The 21,371-nt window shown below is 48.8% G+C and overlaps 1 protein-coding gene and 1 long non-coding RNA gene across 7 annotated transcripts in view; one reads left to right on the top strand and one right to left on the bottom strand.

Annotated features, from left to right (window-relative positions):
• The window catches only part of LOC143826484 (uncharacterized), a 32,137-nt gene extending 21,700 nt beyond the window's left edge, over nucleotides 1-10,437 (bottom strand). The window contains exons 1-5 of one of the 4 annotated variants that reach the window (XR_013227077.1): nucleotides 9,968-10,437; nucleotides 9,634-9,679; nucleotides 3,683-3,753; nucleotides 598-693; nucleotides 320-421 (exon numbers count right to left, since the gene is read on the bottom strand). This is a non-coding gene — a long non-coding RNA (uncharacterized LOC143826484). Of the gene's footprint in view, nucleotides 1-319; nucleotides 422-597; nucleotides 694-3,678; nucleotides 3,754-9,482 lie in introns of all 4 variants that reach the window. The other 3 variants (XR_013227076.1, XR_013227075.1, XR_013227072.1) reach the window with 3 other exon arrangements.
• A 357-nt stretch (nucleotides 10,438-10,794) lies between these two features.
• Nucleotides 10,795-21,371, top strand: part of B3GNT2 (UDP-GlcNAc:betaGal beta-1,3-N-acetylglucosaminyltransferase 2) — a 41,467-nt gene continuing 30,890 nt past the window's right edge. The window contains exon 1 of one of the 3 annotated variants that reach the window (XM_077315335.1): nucleotides 10,795-11,154. The gene's annotated coding sequence lies outside the window, so the exon portion shown is untranslated. Of the gene's footprint in view, nucleotides 11,155-11,333; nucleotides 11,624-16,795; nucleotides 17,536-21,371 lie in introns of those variants that run through there. The other 2 variants (XM_077315347.1, XM_077315342.1) reach the window with 2 other exon arrangements.

The raw sequence follows: 21,371 nt of genomic DNA on the forward strand, positions 1-21,371 counted from the left end.
GAAGGCAATGGCAAACCCAAAGTGCTTCACAGTGGCCTTGAAAGCCTCTTGCTGGGTCTTCGTAAGTTGGTTGCACTTTGATGGCCCTTTACAAGCACACTGATCACTATTAAGAAAACAATAGTTACCATGGATGTCATCTTGGCAGTGACATTTAATAAGAGGTTTACTTAAGGTAGTGGTCTATTTAAGCATCTGATTGTAAACCATTCCAAGCCGATACCCTGATTGCTGTCAAAACGAATGAGAGAAAAGGGGTGTCATTTATTTAGCAGGTGTTCAAATGTGCAAGGATTCCAGATGGATAGCTTTTACCTACCTCCACAGCTTGTAGAGACAGAGAAACTACGTAGCGGACCACAGTTTACTAGAACGGAAGGTTTCTTGTTTCACCACTGATGTCCACCTCCTCTTGACCAGGCTATAAATAATGATGTGGCTGATTAGGTTGCAAGTGCAAAATAGGCACCCAAACCCGCAGTTCCCGACAACCTATAGATTGAAAAGCAGGCACCCCAGTGGCCTCAACCCTTCATGCCTCAACCCACAAGAAAAACATGATCAAAAGGGAGGACCTACAGAGAATCCCGTACCTACCTTGGATATTGCTTCCCTGAAGCTAGAGAGGTTAAATGCTCAACCTCTAGAAGCCTGATATCCCATGATATAATAGTTAGGCATTCTTTATTTATTCTGCAAGAGAGAAAGGTGGCTAATCAATGTTTTTGTGAACATATGTACATTGTTGTCCTGCCTTTCCTCAAAGGATTGCAGCACACACAGTATTGAATCCACACTAAGTAGGCAATTCCCACCTATTCTCCTTGCTCCTGGAGATCTCTCCCATGTTGTCACCCAGGGAAAACCTTTTCCCAGGAAGGCTGCATTTTATAGAAGGGGAGGGAGAAAAGTTCCATTCAATCTGCATACAACCCATAATTCACTCCTCACTTTATCACGGGGGGCAGGGGGAATCGGCTGGAAATGATTGACTAGTCCAGGGTCACTCAGTGAGCTTTATGACACATTTGGGATTTGATCCCACTTTTTCCCTACTGCTTATTAAACCATCCAGTCACACTAGCCCACTACCTGCCTCAATAACACCATACTTTGTGACAATCAGTAGGGAAGACGAAACTCGTCATTGTAACTCAATGTTAACTCAGTAACTCAATGTTACTGAAATCTCTCTTACTATCTTTGATAGATTCCGATGGGTAGATATGTTGGTCTGAAGCAGCAGAACGAGGTTCAAGTCAAGTGGCATCTTTGAGACCGATCAACTTTTATTCAGAGTATATAAGGTCACACTGAACGGAAAGTTAATTACTCTCAGCATGCCACAATTAAGAATACATCTGCCCATAGAATCATGGAGTTGGAAGGGACCTCATGGGTCATCTAGTCCAACCCCCTGCACTATGCAGGACACTCACATCCCTATCGCTCATTCATTGTAACCTGCCACCCCCTTGAACCTCTCTGTCAGATGGCTATCCAGTCTCTGTTTAAAAATTTCCAAATGTGGAGAACCCACCTCCTCCCAAGGAAGCCTGTCCCACTGAGGAACCACTCTGTCAGGAACTTATTCTGGATGTTTAGATGGAATTTCTTTTGAATTAATTTCATTCATTCATTCTGGTCTGTCCCTCTGGGGCAAGAGAGAACGATTCTACTCCATCCTCCATATGGCACCCTTTTAAATACAGATCCCCTCTCAGTCGTCTCCTCTCTAGGCTAAACAGACCAAGCTCCTCCAACCTTTCTTCATATGTGTTGGTCTCCGAACCCCTCACCATCTTTGTTGCCCTCCTCTGGACACGTTCTAGTTTGTCAACATCCCTCTTCAATTGGGGTGACCAAAACTGAACACAGTACCCCAAATGAGGCCGAACCAGAGCAGAGTAAAGTGGTAACATCACCTCCCGTGATCTGGACACGATACTCCATTTGATACAGCCCAAAATCCCATTTGCCTTTTTAGCCACTAAGTCACACTGCTGACTCATGTTCAATGTATGATCTACTAAGACTCCTAGATCCTTTTCGCACATGCTGCTGTCAAGACATGTCTCCCCCATCTTATATTGGTGTATTTGGTTTTTCCTACCTAAATGTGAAGAGCCTTTTGTGGCGCAGGGTGGTAAGGCAGCAGAAATGCTGTCTGAAGCTGTCTGCCCATGAGGCTGGGAGTTCAATCCCAGCAGCCAGCTCAAGGTTGACTCAGCCTTCCATCCTTCCGCGGTCGGTAAAATGAGTACCCAGCTTGCTGGGGGGTAAACGGTAATGACTGGCAAACCACCCCGTATTGAGTCTGCCATGAAAACGCTAGAGGGCGTCACCCCATGGGTCAGACATGACCCGGTGCTTGCACAGGGGATACCTTTACCTAAATGCAGAACTTTACATTTGTCCCAATTGAACTTCATTTTATTCAGTATAGTCCACTTCTCAAGCCTATCAAGATCATCCTGTATTGTGTTGCTGTCTTCAGCTGTGCTTGCTACCCCTCCCAGTTTAGTATCATCTGCAAATTTAATAAGTATCCCCTATAATTCCTCATCCAAATCATTTATAAATATGCCCATCTATCTCCAATTTTGATATATTTATTTCTGTCACTGTTTCCCCCTGGAAGTCAACCCAAACCAACGTTTGGTCCATTAAACATCTTCATTATGCATTATGCTGAATGCTGATCAGATCCCCATCAACTTTCACAATGACCACACTTGGCACTAGCAGCAAAAGTAGCTTACTGACGTAGCAATACGAAGCTCAGCTGCTGAAACTTATTTAATAAGCAATATATTGACTAACCCCAAAACCCCTACCCCCAGGCACACAGGTGAACCCCAATTAGGTAAAGGCAGGCTTCCCATTCCCAGGAAAAAGTGTGCCAAATAGTCCTCCACTGAGTGACCTGTGTCTCCATTGTAAGGGAGGCATCCAGAATCATGCCCAGATTCCAGGCAGAGTGTGAGATCTTCAGTTGCACTCCCTGGTCTGGTCTCTTCCTACCGAATCACAGGACCTCTGTCTTGGAGGGGTTGAGTTTCAGCCAGCTTTGCCTTGGCCAAAAGGATTCATAGAATCATAGAATTGGAAAGGGCCATACAGGCCATCTAGTCCCACCCCCTGCTCAACGCAGGATCAGCCCTAAGCATCCTAAAGCATCCAAGAAAAGTGTGCATCCAACCTTTGCTTGAAGACTGCCAGTGAGGGGGAGCTCACCACCTCCTTAGGCAGCCTATTCCACTGCTGAACTACTCTGACTGTGAAAATTTTTCTCCTGATATCTAGCCTATATCGTTGTAGTTTAAACCCATTACTGCGTGTCCTCTCCTCTGCAGCCAGCAGAAACAGCATCCTGCCCTCCTCCAAGTGACAACCTTTCAAATACTTCCTGATATCTAGCCTATATCGTTGTACTTGAAGTTTAAACCCATTACTGCGTGTCCTCTCCTCTGCAGCCAACGGAAACAGCATCCTGCCCTCCTCCAAGTGACAACCTTTCAAATACAGTATTAAGTCCAATACTTAAAGAGGGCTATCATGTCCCCTCTAAACCTCCTTTTCTCCAGGCTGAACATTCCCAAGTCCCTCAACCTATCTTCATAGGGCTTGGTCCCTTGGCCCCAGATCATCCTTGGCCCCAGATCATCAGATTCTTACTTACCACCTCTTAGATTAGACTTTACCAATCCTTGCATCTTCTACCTTAATAACCTTTCCTTCTCTGCAAGAGACCTTAGAACAGACACAAACAGAAATTAAAAATCTTATATCATACTAATACTAATAAAAATTAGATTAATTATTAAGACCCTGGACAGCTGATTACTGGAGATTTGTGCAAGGAAAATACAAATCATCTTTCCTTGGCCTCTTAAAATACCTGCGTCAGTTTCTGTTTAAGTTTTGTTTTGCACTGTAGTAAAATACACCTTTTAACACTGAAATGAATAAATAAATAAATAAATAAATAAATATGATTATCTGCATCACAGATGCATTACAGATGAACTATTTTAAAGGCTTGCATTGATTTTTATAGGGCTTTCTATACATTACTTTCAAATTATTATTATTATTGTTGTTGTTGTTATTATTATTATTATTATTTCGATTTGTTCCGAAGTTTTCAAGTAGTCCCACCTAGAAGGCAATTAACAGTATGATCCTAAACAGTTACATTCTTCTAAGCCACATTCAAATGAGTAGCCATGTTGGTCTGAAGTAGCACAATACTTGCACTTGAAAGTTCATGCCTTGAATAATCTTTGTTGGTCTTAAAGGTGCTCCTGGACTCTGATTTTATTCTCCTAAGCCAGTTAAAGTCCATGCATTCAGAAGCGCATCTATTTGTTCAGTACTGCGGAGTGATGCTATGGTGGTAAAGAAAATGATGGCTGGCAGCCTACAGATTGGCTATGATTCTGCATACCGGTCTGTCCTGGTTCAAGTCTTTGGTTCTTACTTACAGGGAAAGCAGCTAGGAAAGCAGCCTGTCCCTCTCTGAAGGAGCACTGAAGGAACTGAAGGAACACTCTGAACAGGGTCAGTCTGGTCTTAGTTTTTGCGAGTCAAGACCAGAAGGCAAGAGTGGGCCATCAACAACGTGTAAACCTTGGAGGCTGGAACTGATGCCAGGCAAAGTCCCGGATTGCTGCCATCAGTTTACGGAAAGCTGGCGGAACACCTGCAGGGTGCTCATGTGAGGGGTGGAAACCCCAGGTTATTGGCCCATCCTGTGAGGGCATCATCCCCCCAGCCTCCAAGGAGAGGGTATTTAACACTATGTAATTGTATTATTCTCTGTGCAGCTTGTTGGTGGATTCATCCCCATGTCTGTGATTTTTTATTTATCAATACAAAACACATCATGATTTTCACAGAATCATAGAGTTGGAAGGGGCCACACAGGCCATCTAGTCCAACCCTGCTCTACGCAGGATCAGCCCACAGCATCCTAAAGCATCCAAGAAAAGTGTGTATCCAGCCTTTGCTTGAAGACTGCCAGTGAGGGGGAGCTCACCACCTCCTTAGGCAGCCTATTCCACTGCTGAACTACTCTGACTGTGAAAATTTTCCGGATATCTAGCCTATATCGTTTTCCAGCTGGCAGGATGAATCAGGAAATATTTCACACCAGGCAAAGCAACCCTAAAAAGGGCCAGTTTTAGTGCAAAAGACAGCTTCTTTGAAAACGAGATTGGAGCCAATTGTGTATTGCTTTCAATATACTGTACCTTTGATGTATTCAGATATTTGGATGTTGTGATTCCCACCTGGCGTAATAGTCTGCCCAAGGAGGTCAGGAAGAGTCCCAATCACCCATCTTCCCCCAAATTCACAAAACTGAACTATTCCAGAGGGCTTTTCAGCACAAGTAATGGAGTTGCCCTGCATAAAAAGGTTCACAACCCTTCTCGATGAGGGACTGTGGACTACACTGCTGTATACAGACAGATCCCACTATATCATTTTGTTGACTGTACGATTCCCTACCTGTAATCCACCTTGAATCTCTGGGAGACAGGCTGAATGCAGGGAGTGGGCATCACAGTCTACTACGTAAAGGAAAGACTCCAATATCCCACGTTCTTAGGAGTATGTTTAAAGCAGCACTTTGGGCCTCAACTATAAAAAGAATTTCTCAATATCCAAATGGGAAGAGAACCAAAACAAATATGCTTGTCTTATTAACCACACTTCACTTCTCAGACAAACCACCTTGACATGTAACAAAGCCCAGGTATTCCTTTTAACTTTTACAACCCCACTCCTTTCACAACTACTGTTGGAGTAAAGGTAAAGGTAAAGGTATCCCCTGTGCAAGCACCGAGTCATGTCTGACCCTTGGGGTGACGCCCTCCAGCGTTTTCTTGGCAGACTCAATACGGGGTGGTTTGCCAGTGCCTTCCCCAGTCATTACCGTTTACCCCCCAGCAAGCTGGGTACTCATTTTACCGACCTCGGAAGGATGGAAGGCTGAGTCAACCTTGAGCCGGCTGCTGGGATTGAACTCCCAGCCTCATAGGCAGACAGCTTCAAACAGCATTTCTGCTGCCTTACCACCCTGCGCCACTCAAGTTTAATTCAAGCCAAAAGTTCTAGCAGGCAGATTAGCAGGGGTAGTCAAACTGCGGCCCTCCAGATGTCCATGGACTACAATTCTCATGAGCCCCTGCCAGCAAATGTTGGCAGGGGCTCATGGGAATTGTAGTCCATGGACCTCTGGAGGGCCGCAGTTTGACTACCCCTGCTGTATACGGTGCCTTTAAATTGCATGGAATTGATACACCTTGGGAATGTTGCTCTACGACATTCATCCTAGTTTAAGGTAAAAGGTAAAGGTATCCCCTGTGCAAGCACCGAGTGACACTTGGGGTGACGCCCTCTAGCGTTTTCTTGGCAGACTCAATAAAGGGTGGTCTTGCCATTCCCTTCCCCAGTCATTACTGTTTTACCCCCCAACAAGCTGGGTACTCATTTTACTGACCTTGGAAGGATGGAAGGCTGAGTCAACCTTGAGCCGGCTGCTGGGATTGAACTCCCAGCTTCATGGGCTTCAAACAGCATGTCGGCTGCTTTACCACTCTGTGCCACAAGAGGCTCTTCATCCTAATTTAGCTTAGTGCAATTACTGGGTCTGTAAAAATGAATGTGCTAATTTGCATAGAGGTGACATTTTAAACGAGTGTAATTAAAGGTGCTTTACTGCCATCTCCCTAAGGTGAACACAGGAGAGGGTCATTGGGAGCACAGCACACAAAGAGCTTGCCAGCTCTAGAGATGGGGGGGGGTGTCTTGAGGAGGGAAGAGTTTTGGCAGGGGGGTGCAGGTGATGAGGCCACAGAGCCCCCTTCCACAGTAGCCCTTTTCTCCAGGGGAGCTGATCTCTATCGTCTAGAGATCATTTGTAATTCCAGGAGAGCTCCAGCTACTATCTGGCGACTGCCAAGCCTAATATCCCCATCCCACTGTTTCTCGTGGGACCAAGCACGCTGCCTTCTCCGCAGTCACATTTCAAACTGCGGCCCTCCAGACTTGGGACATGGTCTTCTAAACACAGGTGTAGCAATTTATCCCTGTGTCCTGGCCAGACTCCTGAAAAATTAGATAACCTGCATGCAGATAGTTAAAAGACAGGCATTGTGCTAAACTATGCTACGATTTGGATGTGGGCTTTTATCCTGTTGAGGAAGCTGAACAGGTTTATGCAAAACCTCTGCCCACTTGGTGCTTGTCAGCATTAAAACTTGCCATTTCTGCAAAGCAAAGAAGCCTCCCCCCTCCCGTAGCTGGAAACATGCATTTTCTCTGTAGTTAAATTCTCTGTCAGCACTGCTATCCCAAGCATGCTTACAAGGCAATAAACTGCCCTGAATTTACCTGGCCTTGCTCCCAAGTATACACACATGGGATAAATCCCAGTGGGAAATAAAGCATTGCGAGATTACTAAATTCAATGGAATGGGAGTTTTCTCTGAGTAAGGGCGCTTAGGGCCAGGATTGTAAAAGGCTGTTAACCACAGCTGTGATCATGAGCAAGCGTCTGCCAAAGGCTGTAGTGACTAGCACATTCTTTCTACAGAACACTGACAACTTCAGCTTCAAATGGACCCGGGGTGATAGCTACATGCTAAAACCTCTGCATTCTTAAGCACATTCTATACATTGAGCTTCCAAATCTTATGGTGTATTACAGAATTGCCTTTTATTGGCCAGAGCAGAATGTAACAGGTATCTTTTCTAAAACCTGTGCCAATGTAGTCTGCTTTTCTGCCTGCCCCACCCTCTCTCATTTGGGAGTTGCGCACTCAGTTGGGCTGTCACATGCCATGCGCTGGCATGCTTCCCCTTTCTTACCTCTCCCAGCTCTACTTCTTCACCCCAAATTCTTGAGCCACCCAAGACAGTCCTGCCCTGTATCAGAAAAGGAGAATTATACAGGAAGGGAAACAAAATCAGAGTCCAGTCAGGCACCTTCAAGACCAACAAAGATTTATTCAGGGCATGAGCTTTCGAGTGCAAGCACTCTTCCCCAGACTATGAACTTCCATCATTACAGTGGGAATATAAAAGTTAATTCTATAAAATTCCCTTATCCAGAAATATTTCCAGAAATATTCCTGACTGTTCACGTCAAAAATTAGAGAGATCTAAGTGGTCTGACCAGGATCTGGGAGATTCAAATTTTAATCCACAGTCCACTGTGGAAGCTTGCTGGGTGACCATGGGCCAGTCAAGTACTGTCAGCCTAAGCAACCTCACAGGGTTGTTCTGAAGATCACAGAATAGAATCATAGAATCATAAACCTCCTGGGTCTATGCAAGACACTCATAACCCTCTCGCTCCTCCACTGTAATGTAAAGATAAAATGGAAGCAAGGAGAACTATGTAAGCCAACCTCGGCCCCCACTGGCAAGACAGGCCTGGCATAAATGAATCAAATCCTGTGCTACCTCTTGGGTTGGGGAAACTCCTAGAAAGTGGAGTTTAGGGGAGGGGAGGCAAAGCTAAGTGGGGATATTAGGCCATCAGGACCATCTTCCAAAGTTGCGGTTTCCTCCAGAGCAACTGATCAGAGGCATCTGGAAATCAGCTGTGATTCTGGGAGAAGCCCAGGCCTCACCAGGAAGTCAGCAACGCAATCTGGCTGATAGGAAAGAAATAGGTGCTAGCCTAAACAGTGATATATCAGTGAAATCCTGTGCAGATCCTGCAGAAGCATAACTCATGATAGGATTGTGAGGGTCGGTAAAATGAGCACCCAGCTTGCTGGGGGGTAAACAGTAATGACTGGGGAAGGCACTGGCAAACCACCCCATATTGAGTCTGCCATGAAAACGCTAGAGGGCGTCACCCCAAGGGTCAGATATGACTCAGTGCTTGCACAGGGAATACCTTTACCTTTACAGATATTTCTTCAGAAGTATGCAAGCACAAAAAAGCTCCTACTCAGAATGCAACTTTGTTGGTCTTCAAGATGCCGCTGGACTCTTACCTTTTGTTTCGAACCAACATGGCTAGAGGCCTGAATTAATTTTCTTTGAATTAAGGGGCTTTTCCACACCATTTTAGTGTGCTTTTAATCTGAAACTATTGTTTTAATGAGCCTCTTGTGGCACACAGTGGTAAGGCAGCGACATGCTATCTGAAGCTTTGACCATGAGGCTAGGAGTTGGATCCTAGCAGCCAGCTCAGGGTTGACTCAGCCATCCATCCATCCCAGGTCAGTAAAATGAGGACCCAGCTTGCTGGGGGGTAAACGGTAATGACTGGGGAAGGCACTGGCAAACCACCCTGCATTGAGTCTGCCATGAAAATGCTGGAGGGCGTCACCCCAAGGGTCAGACATGAACCGGTGCTTGCACAGGGGATACTTTTACCTTTTTATCGTTTTAAATGGCTGAATGGTCCATATTTTTATGCTATGCCTGTTGTGTAATGGTGAATTTTAGTTACTAACCTGTGTTGTTGTTAGGTGCAAAGTTGTGTCCGACCCATCGCGACCCCATTGACCATGATCCTCCAGGCCTTCCTGTCCTCTACCATTCCCCGGAGTCCATTTAAGTTTGCACCTACTGCTTCAGTTCCAGCTTGCCTTGATTCATACTAACCTGTAATCTTTTGGGTTTATTATGTTTATTCTGTAAACTGTAAATCCTGGGGTGGAGAGAACATAAAAATCTGCTTCAGCCCACAAAACATTCATCATGGAACATTCTGCCGACTCAAAAGTTTGGCACAGGCCCCATTTTTAAGTTTGCATAAATTATTGAAACTTTTAGAATAAATACAGCTATGCTGTCAAGTGACATTTTTGGAGCTCTGTGAAGCTCAGAGGCATGCCAAGGTGGGATTGGCTCCCCCACCTTCACCCCCATCCCACCCAGGCCCTTGTCCAGGGCAATCTGAATGGTTCCCTCCCTCCAGTTTAAACAGGTAGATTACTCTGATTTTGTGGGCATGAGACCTCACAGGTGCCCGGCTCCTTCCTCAGGAGCCGAAGGGGCGAGAGAGAGAAGATGGGTGAGGATTCCTGGTGGGAAACAGCGGCTGCCCTCAGGATGCCTTCTGAACCAGGAGACACTCCCAACAAACCCCCCAGAGGAGAGGCCGGTTGTTTTTGACGCACTAATTGGTTGTGTGCCTAATTAGGCCGGCTGTGGGTGGAAAAACTGAGGTATTAATTCGCTTTGATGGCGAGGCGGGAGGGAGGGGGGAGGCTGCGATCCCTGGGGCATTTTCCTGGGAGTAAGCCCAATGAAGGAGACAGTGAAACCAGAGTCCAGCGGGGGCACCTTGAAGGCCAGCCAGGATCTTTTCGGGGGTGATGTGAGCCCCCTTCTCAGGCCGTGGGAGTCCACAGTCGTGGTTGGGCTTCAGGGTGCCTGGCTGGACCCGGGTCTTGTTGTGCTCCTTCAGGCCGCCCCTTGCAGTGTAGGCCAGGGGGGGTCAAACTGCGGCCCTCCAGAGGTCCATGGACTACAATTCCCAGGAGCCCCTGCCAGCATTCGCTGGCAGGGGCTCGTGGGAATGGTAGTCCATGGACCTCTGGAGGGGCCGCAGTTTGACCCCCCCTGGCCTAGGCCTTGATCCGCTTAGATCGCCCCCCAAAAAGGCGGCCCCAGCTGGGCTCCAGGCCAGGCTGCGGCCTGAGGGCGGCCTGCCTGCGGGGCTCGGGGTGCCGCTCCCAGGGGCGCGGCGGGCTCTCCCTCGGACCCGTGTCCCGTGGCAACACGCGAGTGCCCCCGCCCGCCTGCCCGCACGTGTGGACGCCAGGATAGAGCGCCGCCGCCCCTGAGGGGCCTCCCCGCCTCCATTTTGCCTTCCCGCCCAAAGCGGCGAGGAGGAGGAGGAGGAGGAGGCGGCGCTAGAACCGCCCGCGCCCCGCCACAGTCGCCGGCACCACAGGGCCGAGCAGCAGCAGCAGCAGCAGCAGCAGGACGAGGCGGCCGGGCAAGGCGGGCAGGGCGAGCGGGAGCGGCTGAGGCGGCCAAGGCGGCGGCGTCTCTCCCTCTCCTCCTCGGGGGCGCCATGGGGCCCGGCGGCTGAGCGATGGTGGCGGAGTTGGGCGGCGCGGCCAGGAGCGGCCCGGCGAGAGCAGCACCAGCGGGGCCCGGCCCTGGCCTGACAAGGTGAAGCCGCCGGGAGGGAGCGGGAGGGCGGGCGGGGGGCGTCGCCGGGGCCTCCTTCTCGGACCCCGCGCAAGGCCGGGCGGCAGCGAACGAGGGCGGGCGCCGCCTCAGCCCCGCGGCCTCCCCTTCCTCCCGCCCGCCCTCCCGCCCGGGGGAGAGAGGGCCCCAGGGGCTTGGCGTCGTGAGGAGGCCCGGAGCGTCCTCCGCTCGGCGGCCCATGCGGCGCCTGGTTCTCCCCCTTCCCTCCTCCCTCGGAGGCCGATTCTGCCCCGCACTTCGTGCCCGGCCCGCCCTCGCGGGATGGGGCCCTTTCGGTGCGCTCCTGCCCGCGGCCCCCGCGCCCAACAGGCAAGTCCGCCCTGGGAGCGCCGAGCACGGATCCCGCCCGCCCGCCTCGGCCGCCCGCCCTGGGCCGCGCACGGGAGTCGCCTCCGCCGGAGAGCAGCGTCTCCAGCGGCGTCCCCTGCAGGTTTCCGCCCGCCTTCCTTCCCGTCCGTCCCGGGACCCTTTTGGGGGCTTTGCGCGCAGGGCGTCTTCAGTGCCGGGCAGAGCCATTGCGGCTGGAGCCCCGGGGCCGGGACCCCTTTCAGAGGCAGGGGAAAGGCTCCATGCGGGGAGGAGACGCCGAGCACAGGCAGTGCCCACGGGAGCCACGTCTGGCCGCGTTTCAGACGTGCTGGTCGGCCGGCCTGCCTGCCTGCCTGCGGTCTCGGAGGCGCTTGGCTCTTCCCTACTCCAGAGGCACTTCTGCTCTCCCCACCACCCCGCTGGGTTTGCCAGCAAGCAGAGGGCATGGAAAGTCCCACCCCAGGCAGCGGCTTTTGGCGAACGCTGCATCAAAGTTTTCAGGATACCAAGCTAGGGGATTATTCCCCCTTGGGAGCTGGGTCTGAAGGGCTGATGGTGAGAGTCAGAATGGGGACAGTGTTTGGGGAACCTGGGTTTGGTCTGGAGTCTCATTCTTTTCTGGTTTTCCCCATTCATCTTCACGCTTCCCCGGGACCATCTGCTGACAAGTCACCTTATGATCAGCCCTAAAATTATACTCAGGCAATCTGCGTGTGTGCGCGCACACACACACACACACAACACGTGCGATATAATGCCGAATATTTGAGCTTCGGAGAGCGTTTAGAGAGAGGGATTTTGAAACTGCAGGGAGGCAAAATTAAGGCTGAATAAAGGAAAAATTTGGTCAGTGTTTTGCAGGTGCTACTCGGGTACTGAAATGACAGGGTGTTACTGTGTTTGTGGATGTGCGAAAACAAGCAGCTTTGAGACTTGTTCACAGTTCTGTAGTCACAGATTCAGGGGGACTGGCGTAGGGTCTCCCTTTAAACCATGTGATCATTTGGTGTCATTGATGTGTTGTGGAGAAAAAACAAACTGGCAGCCCTAAAAGAGTTTTGGCTCAGAAGAGAGGTGGCCTGTAGTATATTCTTGTCCATATTAATGAATGCAAAAGTTCTAGTCTCTACAGTAAATGGGGGCAAGAATGTTCTTAGAACCATGAGTTTTTTAGATTGAGTTCTCACCCACAGACTTTGAGAAAGGAAGTATTTATAATTGGATTATTTATGGACAGAAATTGAGAGTAACATCATCTACATAGGGAATTCCCCCCTGTTGTTAGCTCAGAGTTGTTTTTAATATGTGCAAGAGTCCTGGTAATGAGACTGATTAATTGTAAGGAGGTGAAGTATTTGACTTATTTTAATTGGGGTGCTGCAACAATTGTGGGGATGTTTAATTTGATTTGCTCTGCCACTTCCAGGAAAATGAATTTAAAATATTGCTGCAAGAGTTTAGGCTGGCTGTAATATCCACTGCTACACAATTATGCCTACAATTCTGAAAAAGCATCTCTGATCTTGGTTAAGGGTAATGCCAAACATTTCTCCATGCTTAAGTAATACGTCTGCAAATGTAGGTGGGGCTTTAAATGACTCATTTTCAGTGTCCCCATATAGTTATATAGAATTCACTAGCTGTACCTCTCTAATGTATTAGAGAAAGTAATTCAAATTCCCTTAAACTGACCTCTAAATGACAGCCTACCTTTGGATTGGCTAATGATTAACTCTGGAATTCACCCAGGCAATGTGAAATCCTGAATAGGAATGGGGAGTCAGGAACTCTTCCACCATGTCTGGGTGTGTTTGTTGTTCATTTGAATCCTGAGTTCCTAGTTGAAAATCATAGCTGATCAGACAATGAGGTCTATCGTCGGATTTTTGTAATTGTGCATTGCAGACCTTGACAAGAGAAAATTGTTTTGTGGTGTTTATTTGTGACAGCTGCAGACTGATATCACTATGGGAATAGATCCTGTGTCTGAGATTTGATTCTTGGCTTCCATTAGAAGGCACCCTGATTCCATAGTAATTACAAAAAACAACTTTAAAAGGACTTTTAGCTTTGAGCAGGTGATATTAGCATCGATGGAGGACAGTAACCAAATGTGCCTTTGTGAATTACGTGAAGTTTTCGATCGTTCAAGGAAGTGAACAGTGAACTTTCTAGAACTCCTCTCCCTAGTGATTCTGTGCACAAAGGAGATGGCCACTTCCCTTATGCAGGCTACATGCCCAGAAGCACAATCAGGCTTTGTACCCTGCTTCAAGGAGAGAGGTTAGGGTGGAACATGAAAAGAGAGGTGCAAGAGGCTTTTGAGAGAGGAGCAGAGAGCTGGAGGAGGAGGACTAGGCACTGGAATATTAAGAAGGCAAGGAGAGAGAGAGGTAGAGTGAAGGGCAGCATGGTTCTTGGCCTAGGTATTATTATAATGATGGTGACTAGGGGCAAAGCCCGTTGTCTCCAAGAATACAACAGGTGCTAGAGCTTGGCAGTGGGAAGAGGAAGGGGAGGAGTTGTCCAGTCTGTAAGGGCATGGGGTTGAATGTGTGTGTTGTGTGGGAGGTTGTGGTGGCGTGGTGGCAAATTAGGGCATGGGTATGGAGATATGGGTGTCAAGAAACTGTGGTGTGGAATGTTCTTTGAGTGTGGGAGAGGACTGACCTTTGGGAATTGTGGCATAGTGGTTACAGATGAGCTTTCCAGAGCCATGTCCTGAGATATGTGAAGGGAAAATCAGACTGGAGACTCTTCTTAGGGGAAGATTACATGGCAACCAATTCCTCCCAGTTCTGCATCATTTCCCTTCTTGTGTGAATTAGGCCACAGACACCGAAATGCCCCTCTGCCCTAATACACATGGGGAAGTCCTTCTTCATTTTTTTACTGGTGATAAAATGTTATGTGCCCACATGCTTCTTTCATTGTTGCTCCTTAGCAGAAGAATGGATTTTTGTACCCTGTTGTTTCCTACCCAAAGGTGTCTCAAAGCGATTTACAAACACCTTTACCCTTTGTCTACCCACAATAGTCAACCTGTGAGGTATGTGGGGCTGTGAGAGGTCTGAGAGAATTGGGAATGGGCCACAGTGACCCAGCAGGCTTCAAGTGTCTCAAAGCATTTTCCCATCGTCTTCCCTTCCACTCCTTATTTATTTATTTATTTATTTATTTATTTATTTATTTATCATACTTATATACCGCCCTCCCCGGAGGCTCAGGCACCATGAGGGAGCTGGGGTAGAGACTCTCACATGGAATCTGGCAACCCTAAGAGGAAGACTCTCTGTGCACAGCAGTCTTGACCTTAGTAAGATTTTTTATACTGTTTTTTTTTTAATTTGCCAGGCCAAAGATGAAAAAAGTTATTGCAGTTCCCATGTCTCTCCAGCCTTGTTCACTATTTACAGTTTCAGGCTGTAAATATTTATTTAGATCTTCCTGCACTTTCCAGACTCACAGGACTGATGCTGGTCTGCCTGTCTGCACCCCAGAATACAAACAGTTGCTGGTAAGGGCTGGCCATAGCCCATAGCCCAAGAGGGACACATCTGCACCACTCCCTCCCAACTGCAGCCAAAAATGGCTCCTTTGAAGGCTGGACTCTGAGGCACTGTACGATTTTGAAGTCCCACCTCCAGGAATATTTCCAACCCAAGGGTAGCCAACCTCCAGGTGGGGCCTGGAGAGCTCCTGGAATTACAGCTCACCTGCAGAGTATAAATATCAGCTCCACAGGCAGAAAGGGCTACTTTGGACAGGCTTGTGGTACAGAAGAAACATTTAAGGCCTCACACAGGTTGCTGTTGAATTGAAAGACTTGAGGCCTACTGTACAGGGTTGTTGTGCAGATGAAACAGGAGACAAAAGAACTTCTGCTGCAGCATCCAGTTTCGTCTGCAGAATAGCGCTGTGCAGTGGCCTCAAATCTGCAGAGAGTTGCAAAAAAGAAAGACACATGGCTTGGCTGTGTCTAACCCCTGGCCAGAGCAGTATTTTAAATGAAAAGTGGCTTTTCTGTGGCCTCCCTATCAGCCGTTTGGCAGGAGAAATCCCCCCCCAAAGGAATGCCTACCCCCATGCCCTCAGGCTCCCCTGCATTGCTCTCCCTCCCCTCAGTCAGGCCTCCCTCCCCTCAGTCAGGGCCTGTCAGAGGCTCCTTCGCAGCAGGCCTGAAGGGAGGGGGGATGGAGCGCACTCTGCAGCCTCCTGCCAGCTCTGTCAGGGATCAGAGGCAATTTGCAGTTTGACATGACAGTCAGGACAGCCTTGGGGCAAAAAGGGCTGGCGCAGCCTGTTCAAGCCTCCGTTCTCATCCCCCTTGGCAGCCCTATTGACGTCCTCTCCCTGCGGTGGTCAGGAGCAGACTGGCAGCCATGTCTCCAGATTGCCCCTGGCTGGGCTGGGTGGGCGGGCCCTGCCAGAACTTTGGCTTTGCGCCTCCCAACGGGCTGGAAACCTGGTCTGTGCTGGTGAGGGATTAATCGGAAGGCGCTTCACGCCTTCCGATTGGCCTCTCCGCTTGTCAGTCCAAGGGCCAATCTGGGAGTTTTGATCTTGGACTCAGCCCACCCCAACCTCCCTTACTGTTTTATTAAGAGGGACAGATGATGAAAGAAGCTAGATCTTCTGGCTTCACATCATCCATTAGGTGCAACAACCTAATCCATTCCAGTCCCATATACAGTTAATCACACCAGAAAGTTTTGTGCTGGGATTTGCACCAAGCCTCTGCCTGCCCCCAACTTCTTCCTCTCCAACCCCTTTTGTCGCTTTCCTTCTCAAAATGTGGAGAACAATCTCGTTTTCATAGCCCCCGGAGAAATGAACACTGCCTCAAGAAAGCTCATGTGGGAATAAATATATATTTTAATCCTTTACCATGCCAGTGGACTTTTGTTCTGATTGTGGCCATCCTGATGACAGTTACTGGAGAATGTGGATGAATGCTTAGTTCTCCTTCGAGATCCAGGAGGATGTCTGGATGGGTCTTTTCCTGCCCCTTTAACAGGAGTTTATTTTGAATTCCTGTCCCGCACTGTGTGGGACACCCTGCTCCAGTCTTCTTCCTGCCTCTCAGGGAGTGACAGGACTGTTGAACCTCTATTGATCCATCTATTGATTAGTAGTTGTCGTTTAACGTAGTTCTTTTGTAATTAGCTGTTTATCTAGTTAATAGTTTGGTAGTTAGGATTGTTAAGATTATAGTTGTTGTTGAGTAATGTTAAGAGTCCCGTAGGGATGGTTTTGTTGTGACCACTTTCTTCTATTTTTAAGAAGAAGAGTTGGTTCTTATATGCTGCTTTTCTCTACCTGAAGGAGTCTCAAAGTGGCTTACAGTTGCCTTCCCTTTCCTCTCCCCTGTGAAGTAGGTAAGGCTGAGAGAGCCCTGATATTCCTGCTAGGTCAGAGCAGCTTTATTAGTGCTGTGGTGAGCCCTAGGTCACCCAGCTGGCTGCATGTGGGGGAGCGGGGAATCAAACCTGGCTCACCAAATTAGACTTCTGAACTCATTACCACTACACCAAAGACCTTTAGCAGTAGTTGCTATGAATGTCTTTTGGTGTGCAGCTTGTTTTCTGTTTTTCTTGTTTGTTAGGCACAGTCCTTCCTTCAGGACTTGGGGCCCGCCATTTTAGGTGCAAATTGAGTTCAATTTTATTGTTAAAATAGTTGCAGCTGCCATTTTGGGCGACGGTTTTAAAAAAAAAGTTTGACTGTTTAAAATTGTTGGTTCTTCATGGCGCACGCACCCAGAGGAGAGCACTCTGAAGGCTTTTCATTAGATTATGACCCTCTGGCCCCCATCATGCCAATTCCTGCTGTGGGTGCTGCTGACAGCGGTCCGATTCAGGCCATCGCTGCCACAGGGGCAGCCACAAGTGGCGACAAGGGCTTGGCAGCGCTACCCACCAAATAGCCTCAAGTCTCTGACCAGGCTTCACGTTACGCCAAAAAAGGGCGCCAACTAAGTCTGCCTGTGGTGGCGGCTATATTGAGGAGCATGCTGACATCACATCTCCCCAGGTAAGACTGGGTCCTTTCCTCCCAATACTCATAGTCCCCAGCCGGGATTAGAGGGTAGTAGTGGACCAAATTTACCCCCTAATTTTTTCAACACGTTAAGAGCAGCGATGAGGGAGGAAGTAGCACAGTATGATAGGAAAAGGGGCAGGAAAAGTCCTTCTAGTTCCCATGGAGAGGCTCCTTCTTGGCCCACAAAAGCATCCCAAAAAATAGTTAGGCTAAGTCCTGACAGATCCCGTTCCTCGGGTGAGGAGAATCTGGACTCCTTAAGATCAAAGGATGATGCGGCCTTCTTAACTTTTGAAGAAGTTGAGACCATCAATGTTTCTACAAAATCTGAGTGATATACATGCCATATAGGAGCTCTAGCCTTAAACGAGTCTGTCCCTGAGGACAGAAAAGGCCCAGGGGACCCAAGGATAAGCGTGGATATTTTCCAAGGACTGGCCCTTCTCAACAGAACTTTCCTCTGGCAGAGGTCTTTGAGACCAAAATTAGAGGTGAATGGAAGAGGCCATTAGTTAACAGGCAGGTGCCCTCATTCATTAAGAAATTGAATTCTTTGCCACCTTATGGAGAGTCTCTTCTGCAGATTCCACTAATTGATTCACTCATGCCAGTCCTACAGTCCAGTGGTCTTGTCTCAGAGGATGGAGAGGGATACCAGCGGGACGCCATGGATAAGAAAGCAGAGACAGCCATATGCCGCACACACAGAAGGGCAGCTACAGCCATTAAGGCTTCATCGGCAGCATACATTATGAACAGCAGATATAGCTTGGTGCAGGAAGTTGCTGAAACTCGTACCTGAGAAGCATAAGAGAATAGTGTAAGGCGGGGGTCGTCAACCCCCAGTCTGCTGTCCGGTACCAGGCTGTGAAGGCCTTGGTAATGGGCTGCCAGCAGCCACGCTTGCCTCTCTCCCCCCCCTGCAGCGAGAAGCTCACCAGGCCACGAGAGAAGTGGCCGCCAAAGTGGCCGCTCGCTCGCAGCCCGGCTAGCTTCTTGCTACGGGGGGGGGGGAGGAAGCGCGGCCGCCGGCATGCTGGCGGACACAAACATGCATGCACGGAGCTGCCGCGCATGCATGTTAGTGCCCCTGGCACGTTTTCACCACCAGGGGGCACTAACATGCATGCGCGGTGCCCGGGCCGCCGGCACTTCCCCACCCCCGGAACCGGTCCTCAACCATAGTTGGGGACCGCTGGTGTAAGGTATTTATTTTTTAAAAGGTATTACCAGACCCTTTCATTTTCAGCAGATGCTACCCTGGATGCAGTAGTATTTGCCACTATGGCACTGGCAGAGAAAAACAGAACCTTTCCAAGGCAATTGGCACAATAAATTTTATATATCAATATTTTTTTAAGGACCAACCAAAACGGTTTCTAGATATACTCCGTTTTCACAATTTTTCTTCAGTGGTTGATTCCTTATACTCTTATCAACCAATTTTTATATATAGATAGGCCACCGGCTCTGTAAAGTATTGTGGGGAATGTCAGTCAAAAAATTATTGATATATAAAATTTATTGTACCAATTGCCTTGGAAAGGTTCTGTTTTTCTCTGTATATGTTTTGAACCTTTCTTCCTTTTTCGTATTGTACTATGGCACTGGCCTCAAATTCGGTCATGCACAGACTACTCACATTGAAAGCCTTGCCAGCTGATTCCTAGTCTAAAACCATTGTTACTACCTATTCTTTCATGGGCAAGAAACTGTTTGGGGAACACCTAGATCAGCGGTCCGCAAGCTTTCGCTTGCTGCGGACCGCTGCAGCGTAGTGGGGGGAGAGGGCAGCCCGGGGGCCCGCGCACATGCGGCAGCCCCAGCGCAAACACGCATGTGCGGACTGCTGCGCACGCGCGTTTGTGCCGCCGCCATGCGGGCCGGCTCCAGGCCGCGAGCTAATCGGCTGCTTCGGGGGGGGAGGGAAGAAGGAGCCGCGGCCCAGCACCGGGCCGCGGCCCGCGGGTTGGGGACCACTGACCTAGATAATATACTGTTGGAAACCAGAGGCAAGAAAAAACCCATGCTGCACCAAGTGCACAGAGAGCATTCTTCCTTTAGATCGCAACACAAACTGCCTAGTTTCAAAAGTAATTTTAGGAGAGGAGCGTGGAACAGTAATTTTCGTTTCTCATGGTGTAGAGGAGGATATGGAAACAAATCTGGTCGTTACAATAACAAATAAATAGGCGGACACATACTTGTAAACCGCTCTGAGCCTTCGGGGAGGGTGGTATATAAATATGAATAAATAAATAAATCTGACAAATCAGACAGAGAGCCAACGTCCCCTAAAGTAGCGGTCCCCAACCTTTTTAGGTTTGAGGACTGTCTCCGGGGGTGGGGATGAGCCAGCGGCCCGGGCGCCACGCATGCGCAGCAGCGCCCCTGGTGGTGAAAATGTGCATGCGTGAGTTGCAGCGCGTTTGTGTCCGCCAGCGTGCCAGCGGCCATGCCTGCCTCTTCGCCCCCCTCACAGCAAAAAGCTAGCCAGGCCGCAAGCGAAGCAGCTGCTTCTCTCACGGCCTGGTGAGCTTTTCGCTGCGGGGGGGGGGAGGCAGGTGTGACGGCCCGTTACCAAGGCCTTCACAGCCTGGTAGCGGGCCGCAGTCCGGGGGTTGACGACCCCCATCCTAAAGCATCTCAACTCTCCTCTGGTGGGGGGAAGGCTTCAGATGTTCGCCTCCAATTGGAACCTTCCCAGCATATACGCCCGGGCCAAAGATACCGTCCTAGAGGTTTACAAATTGGAATTTATTTTTAAAAAAACCCCTCCAAATCATTTTCTCCCCTCACCAAAACTAAAAGACCCAGAAAAAAGATTGAGAACTCAGACAGCCCTAAGCCATCTACTCTCCATAAATGCCATAGAGCCCGTGCCCGAACATGACCAGGGGAAAGGAGTTTTCTTCACGGTTCCAAAGAGAAACACCAAGAGTCTTCACAAAAATCCTAGTCAATGTCTTGAACCCCTTGAGCTAGAGTGAATCCTTTTTAGATGACCTGTTAGTGAGGGCACAATCCAGGGATCAGGCAGAGATTTATACCAAAAGGACTGTTGCAGTTCTCCAGCACTTTGGGTTCTTGGTAAATTTTGCAAAGAGCTCTCTAAATCCAACCCAGATTAGAGCATTTATGGGTGTCCATCAACACTCACCTGAGCAAGTTATGCATGACACCCCAGAAGACAGACAAGACAAAGGGCTTGGTACAGTCATAAAGGCAAGACATTCCAACCTCCTCCATTTGGCAAGCCTCATGAGGTTATTAATTTCTAGCATAGAGGCGGTGCAGTGGGGGAGATTCCATGCCAGGGTACTATAGTCCCTTTTCCGCCCCTACCAGTTCTGAATTTCAAAGAAATTGGACATGTCCATGAAAGACCCAATCGCTACCCAACAGTCACTGGTTTGGTGGACCCGTCCCAGCAATCTGTCCCAGGGCCTCAAAGCAGCTACGCTGTGGAGGCAGGTGGCCGCCTTGGTATCCGTATTTCAGGTCAGTGGTGGGAGTTTCTTGTCTAGGCACCCCCACATTCTACGTTTTCTGAGAGGCACGTCTCATAAGGACCCTCCTGTGGTCCACAGATTTCCTACTTGGAAATTAAATCTGGTTTTGAATGCACTTACGAAGGCCCCTTTTGAGCGTTGGACAAGATCAATATTAAATTTCTCAGAGTGAAAACACTATTCTTCGTGGCTATCACGTCTGCGAGAAGGGTTTCGGAGCCAGGAGCACTTTCTATTAAAAATGATTTCTGCCAGTTCCATAAGGCTAGAGTCATTCTGCAAACTGATTGCACCTTTAGACCCAAAGTGTCACCC

The sequence above is a fragment of the Paroedura picta genome, chromosome 1, assembly GCF_049243985.1.
Source record: "Paroedura picta isolate Pp20150507F chromosome 1, Ppicta_v3.0, whole genome shotgun sequence".
NCBI classification, from domain to species: domain Eukaryota; kingdom Metazoa; phylum Chordata; class Lepidosauria; order Squamata; family Gekkonidae; genus Paroedura; species Paroedura picta.